Below are 12,916 nucleotides of genomic sequence, written 5' to 3'. Positions count from 1 at the left end.
CAGTGCATTTTTCTCAGGCACCGTTTTTTATTTTTTGAAATTCTGCGGTGATGTTGTCTGCTTTTAGACACATTACGATCTTCTCAGTTGAGTTTCAGATCTAAGCTTGTGTTTGCTCCTGTCGCTTTTTCCCCCTCTGACTTTCTCTCTTCCTCTCCAGGCGCGCCAGACGGCTGTGGCAACAAGCCAGCTGCATTCAGACTTTTAAAACCGTTAGCGTCCGCAACGCGACAAGAAGCGGGCCAGTAATAATAGTCTTTTTCATTGACGTGAAGGTTGACAGAACTGTAATTACAACGACGCTGTCTTATTGGCCCGCTCAGGTAAAACTCCGCACGTTCAGATTTTACTACGTAATAAAAAATGGTCTCATTAGCGAGTGTTTTCTGATTAACGTTAAAACCGTAAATTGGCAGACTGTATGCTATAAGCAGGATGTTCTCACATAATCGTTTATGAGATGCGCGCTCCGAGGACAGCATACCCCATTCGGTGAAGTAATATAAGCCGGTGCTTTAAATCTGCCCCCAGATGTAAAGGCCATGCCTTCCGAGAGGGCTGAACCAGTGGCAGCGCAAGTATGCCGTATATAGCTTCGCTGCGCTGGCTGCGCATGGGAAGAGTGGAAGCAACGCTGTAATGGATATGTGAAAGAAGATTTTTGCATGCGATGAGGGAGTTTTGGTGTTCCAGAACGTTAGAAGGTAAGCAAAAGCAAGCAAAAAGAAATAATTGTAGCACGCGTCTTTTCCCGTATAGTATAACTGGCGCTAAAACTGCGTTACGCTCGCAGGCTAACGGAGTTTAATGAAACGTTTACACGCCGGGGATTTATGGCATAGATGCAAGCTCCCGTTCGGAAGGAGCCTCTTTATGGAGGCACTAATAGGGGACTGCTAGCCTTCGTGGTGGGGGCTTCGATCCAAGATAAACGCGGACTGAAGGCGAAACGGCCAGCACCCGCCAGCAGAGGTCGGCTCTCATAGCTGGCCGTAGTCAGCTAAGCTGTGTTGCAACACTGAGAAAAACGCCCGCGTCTCGACGGTATTTGTGCTCGTCGTATTTGCGCTCCTCGCGAGAGAAGCTCCGCGAATCGCTGACTCGTGACAGCTGCTGTCGCATCTGCCGCTTCTCATTACGCTTTCAGCATGGCCGGGATATTCGTGGACTGGGTACAATTGCAGCGCGGCGGCGCTTCTTACCTGCTCGCCGGCCCAGAGATTCACGCGCGTACGTGCGCCATACAGAGCGTAGGGCCGAGTGAGAGCCCACCCACTTAGCTTACGCGCACTCTATGGTTGCTAAATATGCCAACGCTTTCACAAAGGCCGGACGCCACCCTGGGCTGCCCTGTCGTTTTGTGCCGCCGGCACTCACCGTCGGCCTTTTCTCGGAAGAGCGCTCATCTCCGCAAACTGTCGCTTCAGCGCGGTTGTACGTGTCAGCACCGCGACTGCGCTATTCTAGGAGTTTCTCCCGGAGTGGGTTTTTCTTTCCTCCGGTGACATTAGGAATCTTTCGTTCCTAGCCACTCGTCAAACACGTGGCCTCGCTTTTACGCTATTTTCGCTTCCCTACCCCCTGCTTGCGCCGGGGCTGTCGCGGGGAGTCATATGGAATTCCATCGTTCCCGGACGTAGTCCCCGCCGCTCGCGTCGCCGCACGTCGTGGCGGAGAATTCGTATCGGTCCAAATAAACGGCTTCTCTCGTGTATGCTCTACTCTGCGAAATGTCGGACAAAGCTTTTGCAGCGACAGCAGCACAACGAATTTTATCCTAGGTAACCCGAGACAGTAGCTTAGTGCGCCATAACTGAAAGCGTCCGTGTTCGCCTACCTCCTTGCCGAAGAGAACGCTGCGTACGAGGTTCAAGCCGTGAGGCTCGCGCAGACCTCTCATTGGGCGCGCTCAAGAATGGGCCATCTTTTGTAATGCGATCGAGCTCTAATGAAATGTGCACTGCGCTCTTCGATCAGCTACTGCTTTCCGCCTAGCAAATGTTTATCCTGCACTGAAGGACGAAGAATTAATTTTAATTCACTTAACTTTTAATATTTGGCAGGCGGCGCTCAGCGTTTGGCGCGTCAACTACCCAATCAGCTCTTCGTGTCATATGCAATAAGTCTCATCGTGTCACATGCAATATAGGCCTCACGACTTTCATTTCGCTCCTCTTTTCAGTGCGCTCTGAACCCTAAAATTGCCTGCCTTAATAAACCTTAGCGTGTTGTCGACTTACAGAAGAGACGTAAAAAGTATTCGCGCTCTCAGCTCTGTCGCTAATCTCACAAAACGTACAGCCTCTTACACAACTCGAGCTCCCAAAACGTGGTGTGTTCCTCACCTACGTACTTATCATGGTCAGCAAATGTTATACCTCTGACTGCCCTGCTTACTGAATGATCTTTCCAGATGTAATATCGATGTGCTCACGTGATTTGTTCCGCAAGAAATCTGTACGTAGTGTTTTTGCGCTCATGATTGAGTAAGGTTGTTGTTGTACTTTGTATTTTCCTTTCCTATCTTTTTCTCATGCATTTCTGCCTATTTTGATATTGTTATATGAATTTGCCTTTGGTCTTTCGTTCTTCTTTTTCGTTTTTGTTTAACAAGTTTCCCTCCTGCCCTGCTGCTGCCATTGTAAACGTAACTGGGGCCAGTCAAGCTGCCTCCTTTGCAGCTTTTTGCTCTTTCATTTATTTCATTTCTACCACAACCTTGTACCTCCTTGCCTGGGGAAATAAATCAAATGAAATCAATCAAATGAAATCAAAATGCCAATTTTTCTACCTGCACTGTTCTTTTCGTCACGTATGTGGCAGACAAATAACTGCACTGACAAGTGCGGTTGTTCAACAAGGACTACATTATATTTCGTTCGCCTAAGCGCTGTGTGAAATCAAAGAGCGCATGAATCAAATAAAGGTACGATCTCCTAAAGAAAGGCACGCCCTGGAGAGGTTGAAAGCGTTCCTTAGCATCATGCGTTGGTGAAAAACGATGGATACCGAGACGGTATAGGAAGCCTCCTGTATGACCGGCGAATAAAAGAAGGAAAATATAAATAATACTTTTGTATGGACAGTGAAAAAAAAAAAGAACTGCACTTTTTATGGTGCAAAGAGCCGGAATGTAAAGAAGAAAACTGTGCACATCGTAATTTGGAAAAATGGGCGTGGTTAGCATGCATACGAATGAAATTTGTCGTGTAACGTACGTGACCCTTATTATTCTGTTTTTGCATACGACTATAAACATGAACACGCAGAGGATAATTCTTTTGTAACTTAAAATACGCATTTTGTTCGCGATATAACTCAGCCCGAAACTGGCTAGATAAACGCATAGCACTAATAAACAAGGACCCCGCGGACTTAATAATTGATGCATGTAGTGCGCGTCAAACTGAATTAAAAGATAAAACATTCAGACGGACGAAGCATCGACTAAACACGAACCTTGCTGAGCTCAAACAGTTCATGATCCGAACATTAGAACGGGAGTGTTAAGGTGTGAAATATTCAGAGTTCTTGGCGTAAATTAGGATCCTCGAAGGCGACCACTTTCTGTTTTCAAAAGCGTATTTAGGTTTCACAGCAAAAACAAGAATACAGCCTGTCTTAATGCGGAGATTTAGGCAGGAGCGCATTGAAATGTTCTCAAAGTGGTGAAAAAGCACTGCTCCAGTTTTTTTTTTAGTTTCCTATTCATGGGAAGTGTGGACATCACGGTTATTTTTTTTTTCGTGACCCTGATAATTCTTGAAATATACATTGGGCTGCTCATGACGTCTGTTGTTAAAAAACCCGCGCTGCGTGCAGTTATTCCTTCTGGAAGGCTGTATAATCAGTGTGCCGCACTAAACGTGAGCAGGCTTCGAAAGCATGCCGCTTCCTTCCGAGCGAGTAAAACTGAAGTAGTGCTTTTGGCTGTCACCTAGTGGACCAAGGAGCACATTTTATTTTTTAAATTAACTGCTTCTTTAATTCAGATTGAATAACAGCATTCTAGCCTATGGAACTATAGGTTACTAGCTTCGACTAAAATAATGGAGGATTTCAAAGTAAAACATTGCGCTTTACTTTATATATATATATATATATATATATATATATATATATATATATATATATATATATATATATATATATATATATATATATATATATATATATATATGAGGGAAATGAGGGGCTCGTTATAAATATGAGAGAAGCTAACAGCCACAGAAACCAAGGGGGCACAGGGGATTTTTAATTGATTTATTTATTTTGTGCTGTGGTTCGATTTAGAACATTACTGAACATGTTATCGCTTGATTAGAAAAGCAGAAGAAAAAACAACCACATGCCGCCGGTGGGATCCGAACCCACGACCTCCGAATTACGCGTCCGGTGCTCTACCGCTGAGCTACGGCGACGACTGTCAAATCTTCTGCTTTCGGGGGTATTTATGTTTACAAATAACCTAACCTTCAGAGTGTTCATCAGCGCCACCCACGTTCTTAAGCGGCGGACGTCGCATGTCCTGAGTTACCGCTGATGTGACGTAGAACGTCATCGAAGCGCGAGGGTGGAAGCTGTGTGAGAACCCTCTTATGCTTCCTATGGCGTCAAGGCTGCCAGAACCGAGGCCCTCGCTAAGCAATTAAGCAAACAAGGGAAGGGCAATGAGGGGCTCGTTATAAATATGAGAGAAGCTAACAGCCACAGAAACCAAGGGGGCACAGGGGATTTTTAATTAATTTATTTATTTTGTGCTGTTCGATTTAGAATATTACTGAATATATATATATATATATATATATATATATATATATATATATATATATATATATATATATATATATATATATATATATATATATATATATATATTTCCACACTGAGCCAAGCGCGCGTACTTCGGCGTGCGCGAGATTGCGGCTGCTAATAGTGACTGCTGCTTGGCAAACTTGAGCTGCCTACGGAAATGTGCCCCGCCAGACATTCCATGTCCCCTTTCATGCCATAAACATTTCAGTTTTCACGCCCATTTTTTTTTTTTTGAATCAGCAGAGCAGAAAACTGGGCGAGTTTGTTTTCGTTGATGCTTGCTCACAGCAAGAAAAGACTATCGAAGGAGAAAAAAAGAAACTGCTGATTTTGTTGCTTTCAAGTACACTCATCTCCCGCAGGGCATATTACAGAGAAACTGTCAAGTGAGCAACGAGAGAGCGCAGACATAAGGAAAATAAGAAACGCATTACTACAAAACGCGGCAAAAATAGAGCGCTATGCCATATTTTATTAACGCTTTGATTGAAGGTCTCCTTACCAAATGATCATATTAGACATCAACATAGATAGGCCCACCGGGGAGGTTTTACAGAGCACACGAAGTTGTCGTGGGAGTAGTATTGTTAGTAGCAGTAACAGTAGAATGTGTGTTGTAATTGAGCACTCATTGATGTCAGAAATTGGGGATCATATATGATCATCTACTGGCCTGTGGGAATCTGCTGGTAGCGAGCAGGTGCTTTTTTGTTGTTATGTGGTAGAGGTGCCCACCGATATGTGGGCCCGGGAGAGAGCTTTCTTAACGAAGGGGAGGGGGGAGGAAGTGTTACAGCTATCGCTTTCACTTGTTCTCTGCGGCAGAGGGCAGAAACAACCTTTTTTTCTCTCTCTCTATCTGTGTTGTGTGTGTGCGTGTGTGTGTGTGTGTGCGTGTGTGCGTGCATGTGTGTGTGTGTGTGTGTTTGCGTGTGTGCGCGCGTGCATGTGTGTGTGTGCGTGTGTGTGTGCGTGCGTGCGTGCATGTGTGTGTGTGTGTTTGCGTGTGTGCGCGCGTGCATGTGTGTGTGTGTGCGCGTGCGTGCGCGTGTGTGTGTGCGTGCGTGCGTGCGTGCGTGCGTGCGTGTGTGTGTGTGTGTGTGTGTGTGTGTGTGTGTGTGTGTGTGTGTGTGTGTGCGTGCGTGCGTGCGTGCGTGCGTGCGTGCGTGTGCATGTGTGTGTTCAACTACTTAGCTTGCTGATCAAGGAATAAAGATGCTCCTAATGCGCCACTACCCTAAAATATGGGATTAAATTCACGTAGCACACCGCTTATACTTATCTCTGAGATAATAAAATCATGCCTATGAACGTATTTTGCTCGTGAATTCTAGACTAATGTTTGCCTCGGGAAAAATCTCTGAATTGTACCCTCGTTTTCTTTTCCTTTTTTTTTATAGTTGACTCATACTTGGGCTTTGATCAAGTTTCTTTAAATAGCGTCTTGCAGCCAACGGCACTAATCAAGAGCCACGCGAGACAACATGAAAAGCACAGCTTTCGTACGTCCTACGAATGAAAAGGAACAGAAACGATAACGGGCAACCTAGAAACACGCTCGCCTAAAAGCGGCAGCTGCTGACTCTCGGCTACGAAGGCCTGAGAGTTTTAAAAAAAAAGAAAACTCCCGGCGACTCCCTCACGGGAGAACAAGTATTCGTCACACATACCAGACTCTTGTCGGAGCGCAGGTGCGCTCTCGCAATCGAGCACACTCTCCAGGAGCAGCGACACTTCCCCCCTGAGAGTGCGCGCCGACTGTTGCAGAGTGAGAAAAAAAAGTACTACTCCAAAAGAGCAGCGTGCGTTCGACAAACGCTTACTTCCCCCCCGGGGAACCATTGGCGCATTTCTGCTTTTAGCTGGCGAGCGGCAGCCAACAATTTCCAATAACAAGCCGACGGTTGCACTGTCGTTACAAGGACGCCGTTTCCGGGTGGGGTGGGATGTTTTCATTTTGCTCGTTTACTTTTTTTGCTGTATATTATTTATGAAAAGGAAGCGTCAGCCCTTAAATCACAGAGTACGACAGTTTCCGACGCGTGGTTCGGAAAGCCTACTTGAAACCATGTTATCGTACGGACCGACAAAAAATAAATAAACTAACAGGAAGTCAAGGGCATAACTGAGTCCTGCAGGAACTGCGCCATTTATTGCCTATGAGCCTATTTACGCGTCACGGATTGAAGTAAATACTAGCTATGATTCAGCGATGGTACTTCTCACTTGCTTTTCTGAGCACAGGTTTTCACTGTGAATATGCAAAAGCACTCCAAAATATCTGACGTTCTAAATGCAGAGTTGACGCCGCATGCTGGCGCGTCGAAATCGGAGCTCAAGCGTCACTAGGTAGATGCATTTCGATCTAGCAGCTTCTACTGTATGTGCTCAGAATATTTGTCTACAGATGCGACTACTCCGAAACACTTCGCCGGTCAATGCGCAACAGTCGGCGAGTACAAAATGCACCAATACTTCCTGCTGGTCCGTTAACACCTCGGCATTTGTCCAGGGAATATCATCAACGCCCTGTAGGTCTGTGAATCGGGCAATGCAGCTCCCTGCACGCGGTAAATAAAAAAAAACATCCGCCTAATCTGTCTTCAGATAAAGGACACCTAGCGGGATAACACAGGACAGGGCTCGAGCACTGTGAAATATATGAGTGCAACGCACATTTTGTATTTCTTATGAAATTCCCACCGGCCGATGCTGCCACTGTTTTTTTGCTCTCTCATCGCTCTTCGGCCTGTACTATGTGCTTATCGCACCGTCGTTCCGCGCTCGCAATCAATTATTCCTGCTTGTGGGCACGCGCCCTACGCACATCCTACACACGATTTCGGCTTTCTTCGCTGTTCCTGTACGCGTCGGAACCCGAGCTCCACCGCAAAGTTTGCTCAGCAGGTCTTTCTGCCGGCCTGTCCCACGAACAGCGCGCTTTGGAGCCGCCAGCGGACAAAAGAAAGCTGCCCGGCACGGAGCTTGAACACACGGTGAAGGAGAACGCCTAGCCAAAGGGGAAGAAAAAAGAGAGCGAGAGGAGGGCGAGAGAAAAGAAGGCGCCGAGCGCCAAACGCGGCGGGTATCGTGTGAAAACCCCGCGCACGTCACAGAGCCCGGTCATTTTGGAGCGGCACCACATTTCACGCTAGGTGAACGCATTTGCCAAATTACGCCGGATGAGCGGCGCTACGCGGCTTTCGTGCACGCGGACGGGCCCGCAGGAATTAATGAAACACGGACGAGACAGCGCCGTCCTCGGCCGTGGGCGTACGTCATCTTGCTTCGTCCCGCTCCTTCCTTTTTTCCCCTTTTTTTCCTGTTTTGTTCTTGACCGCGGCTCGGTCGGGGCGATTAATAGGTCATCGGGTTCTTCGCGCACAAAAAGAAGCACGCCGGGATGAGGGCGAGGCCGTGGCAGGCCGAATCGGCTGTTTCCCTCCCGGCGGCAGTACATGTGCCGGGGGATAAAGCTAATTGGGTGATTTCGGAAATACGACATACGTGTTCCTATAATTGATGAGACAGCGGCTTAGCGGAAATTAAAAGTGATGCCGCGGGGCTCTGGGAGGGGCAGCAGAAATTTCTTCCGCCCTGTTCGCTGCCGGCGAGGGCCATTTTTCTTCGACGTTTCGGTGGCCGCGGGTTTCGCCTCGCCCCGGTCTCTATCTCCGCAAGACCTTGATTTTCCGGACAAAGACTCTAATCCGTGGGAAAATCTAGCGGTAAGACACAAATTATCCTGACGGTTATATAATAGATTTCTATGGGCGTGCACTTGGCGAGTAAGGCATGGATGAATCCACACGCACGTAGTCTGAATGAAAATGGTCTGGGCTATGCACCTTCAGCGACGCTTTCCACCTGTCAGACGCCTTCAAATGGCAAAAGTTTCGGCTGCCTTTTGGTAACATACCTTGTAATTGAGCCGCGTCGCGTCGCGTCTCTTGATTCATATTTTGTCTCAATACTTTATTTCGCACTTACAAGAGTGCCATATGGTTGTGGTTAGAGCGCTATCCGTGAGTTCCTGCGTGCTGGAACGACAGGGGGCACTCTTGTGTCTTATGCCCCGTACCCTTCGTTTTCGGCCAAAGCTCGATTTTATCCTTTCTTTTACGCCATGAAGAGGCGTCATATAGAGCTATTTAATCCTGGGCGAAAACTTATTTCTCCCTGAAAGGTTTCTTCAGAATTTGTCAGCGCAAAATCCCGAGCCCACTCCACAGGAACTAGCGAATATCTCGAACAAAATCCAGAGTCTTGTTTTCAGATAACTTTTAAACCTTTTAAGCATTTTGTAAGCTTGCTATCCGCGTTCACCGCAAGTTATAAGTTCGAGAAATGCGTGCCAAAGGAGGGCCGCCTGAAGACAGGTAATGACCTGATTTTCATTGGCATCATTTTATGAAGTGCTATCGACACTAATGACGTGGTGCTCCAGTGCTGTTTGAGGGTTCAGATGGCAGCTGTGCCGTAAACACACACACACACACACACACACACACACACACACACACACACACACACACACACACACACACACACACACACACACACACACACACACACACACACACACGCACACACACACACACACACACACACAAACACACACACACACACACACACATTTTTAGGCGGGCAGGTTCAGCACCGACGCACAATTGTCGCTCATGTTGAGGGTAATATACTCGTTGAAATAGTTCCACCAAATGAGTGAACAGAAATTCCTATTTGGTAAGCGCCTTTTTGATAAAACCTGCGAATTACAGATTGATTATGAAAGTAACGGGCTACAAGACACTCGTCAGTGTCTCGCAGGAAAACTAGCGCTAATAAAGTTATTTTCTCTGTCAAAAATAATAAGCCGAAAAACCCAGCCTCTGGATGTGTGTTTTGGAGATCCCGGTTCGTATCCTAATTTCGAACTCAAAAAATTGCGTCCGATTTTATCCCTGGCATTAAAAAAACCCCCAAAACTAAGGGCTCGACTTGTACCCAATCTTTTTCACTGTCTTCACCTCAATTCTGGCTAACGTGCATGTGCGTTCCAAGTTTAAAGACTACTTTCTCAAAAAAAAAAAAAGTGACAGGCACTTTGAATAAATTGTTTCGCCTCAAGTAGACGCTTACTCCGTCTTTTTTTTGAAGGATCCGCACCGCTTGTTAGGCTTGTTTTGAAACGGGTGACCGCTTGTTTTCCGAGTTCCATCTGGCCGCCGTGCAGTCCATGTAGGCCTTCGTGGATGAATGCGCTGCGGAGGTTGCTCCTGCCGACGCGCACGCAGTGCCCGTGCAGGCGCGTGCAAACCGCTGCGCAAGCACAGCCCACCCATTCCCGCCACGCGGAGATATTTCTTTCTGGCGCCGCCTCGCTCCTGGTTCCGGGCATGTAGGGCTGCTTGGGCGAGAGCACGTGAGCCCACTGCGTAGCACGGTGGCCCAGCTGCGTCGGATGCGCCCGACGTCCTTGCCCGGCTTCTCGGAACTGCGTGTGCCACGCGCCTTATGGCGAGCCGTGTTCCTTGTCCGACTTGAGTGGCTCGGGCGGAAAACACGATCCGTGCTCCTCACATCTCGCCCAGGGCGCCTAGCGAGAAGTTTGCACGCGCACCACGAGGCTGCCGCTCCCCCCCCCCCCCCCCCTTGCCCCCGCTGGGGCTGCCATCGTGTTGTCCGCCAACTGACGCCTGGCTTGTGCGGGGACACTGCAGAACCGGCGCAGAACGGCGCATGTCGGGGGAAGCATTTGGCAAGATGAGGTGACCAGGCCCCGGGCTGCTTGAAGTTGAGGGATGGAAGAAGACGCTTGAGGCGGTTGGGGGTGGCCCGGTCCGCCTCGGTGTCACACAGCTCACCCTCCTGCGAAAAGCAACCCATTATAACAATACCGTTATAATGCGTAATCCAATCTTCACACTCAATTACGGTCGAATTTCAAACTAACTTTACGACGCTAGGTTTTGTTTGGCACGAAAATATGTCCTGGGACACGATCATACATGCTGTTGCCACTAAGCTCACTCAAATAATTCTGGTCGTTTACCACCATCGATGCATATCACCATGAAATATCATGATGCTAACTTAACATACCTAAATAAAACTGCCTTCAAGTTAATTCCAGTACAAGAGCAATTATATTTCGCGCTAAAAAGAAATTGTTTGAACTAAGTCACACTATAACATTTGAGCGTCAAGAAATAGAGATTGCTGTTCACCATAAAACCTTAGGCGTACACTTTTCCTCACATCTAACCTTGGGCACTCATGTTGATTACCTTCGCAAAAAGCTTTGTTCTATTACAGAAAGTTATATCCCGTTGTCGTAGAATACTTCCACCATTGATAAAACAACATATATCATTCTCTATTTAACTAGCAGCTCAGGTATTGCAGTCTAGTTCGATGCACAACTACCAAAACAAGTTTAAATAAACTCTTTGTCGTACAGAAAAAAATTAGCCGCTACATTGCAGAAATTGTAACCACAAAAAAATACAAAAGACGCATATGAATCATTTAATATAATAAGTGTAGACAAGCTATACGAGTTTCGTTTGTTACAATCAGTCTATTTTTCATCCAGAGAAGTTATAAACCTGCTAACGTCTTTCGCATCTTTAGAGCGACGAAATATTAGCGTTGAAGCAAGAAATACTGATGCTTGGGCTCTTCCTCGTTTCCGTACGTTTTATAAATGCCAGTCACTAACCCATAACCTACCAGCAACACTTAACAAATACGGACATACAACGGACATGAACAAAAAGCAATTACATTCTCATTTTGTGTACCTATGATCTATGTATTTTGCTTCTTCTTGCATCGTATACAATTTTCATTGTTCTCACATAGGGTTTCTTTTAGCTGATTGCCGGTCACATTATTTGAAATTACTACTGTTCTAATCCGTTACGTTTGTCATGTTCCCGTATTTAATATTGTTTATTAGTGAGATTTCCACTGCTTTCATTGTGCTGCTGCCATGCAAATGGCCTCTTGGGCCTCGTCAAGTTTTTGTGTAGTTTTTAGCTCAAGTGACCATCCAGTTCTTTCTGGAAAATAAAGATGTGTTGTATTATATTGTTGCACTACTGAAAGAAATCTAGAAACATATTTTGCTACAAATAAGTTCCTGAGAAAAATTGAAAATGTACCGACCTCCTTTTACACCCAAGCACTGTTTATTAAATATCACACAATGCAAATTACAAAACTGTACAACTACCGAACGTGTGCAACTCTCAAACAAGATAAACAATTCAGTTAGGTTTTTTGGAAGCATTAGCCTACATTTAACTGTCCCTATTTACACACCCAGAAATAACGAACCACCGCAAGTAAAAATGTGCAAAACTACACGTGGACAACAAATGATACAGAACAGGTGTCAGAGACAACTCATTCGGACAATCTACTGACTTTAATCGGCTGTATACTTTTTTTCAGCAATCGAAAGCGCCTTGCCCAAATAAACAGATACCCGGCAGTGGCAATGAGACACATGGCAGAACAATTTCAAATCTAATTTTTCCATATGGGAGTCTCGACTTCTCCTGGCAGTCGGTGTCTGAAAACCATGACATCAGATACACGTAGAGTGCCTCGATGCCAGCGCCGCCGTTCAGGGTGGTGCCATCCTTTGACCGCTCCAACGCCGCCTCTCTCTCCCTGCGGCGCCATGTTGAATCACAGCGGTCGGTCGGGCTGGTCGCCATTGCTTAGTGCAAGCAGTTGAGCTTCCGTTTTTCGAGGCCCAGTGGCTGCGGACGATCGCTGGTGGCTTTATTTGTTTGACAGTGCTCTACCGCATGATTGAGGAGCTTGTCAAGTCCACCGAGGCAGCATGACGGGTTGTTGTGTTCTAATGTGCGCCGGGTCAACGCGTAAAGGTCTACGCTGTTTTCGCTTCCCCCGAGACTCCGAGCGAAGGAAAAAATGGGAAGCTCAAGTAAAGCGGGATCAGCCGTAGAGTACATTGCTTTAAATGTTACACCTCACTGTGCTTTTTATCACTCTGTCTCGTTCTGCTATTTCGTGGTTTGCATCTTTTTTTTTCATACTTTGGTTTCATGTTTACGGCGAAGGTTAC

At 46.5% G+C, this 12,916-nt stretch overlaps 1 protein-coding gene across 4 annotated transcripts in view; it reads left to right on the top strand.

Annotated features, from left to right (window-relative positions):
* LOC149351327 (inactive dipeptidyl peptidase 10-like) overlaps positions 1-12,916 on the top strand; it is a 357,475-nt gene that overhangs the window by 165,381 nt on the left and 179,178 nt on the right. The window lies entirely within an intron of this gene.

Source organism: Amblyomma mixtum, chromosome 3, assembly GCF_055824585.1.
Source record: "Amblyomma mixtum isolate Tamu chromosome 3, ASM5582458v1, whole genome shotgun sequence".
Taxonomy (NCBI): Eukaryota; Metazoa; Arthropoda; class Arachnida; order Ixodida; family Ixodidae; genus Amblyomma; species Amblyomma mixtum.
Note: the sequence above shows the minus strand (reverse complement) of the source record. Positions and strands in the feature narration are given on the sequence as shown.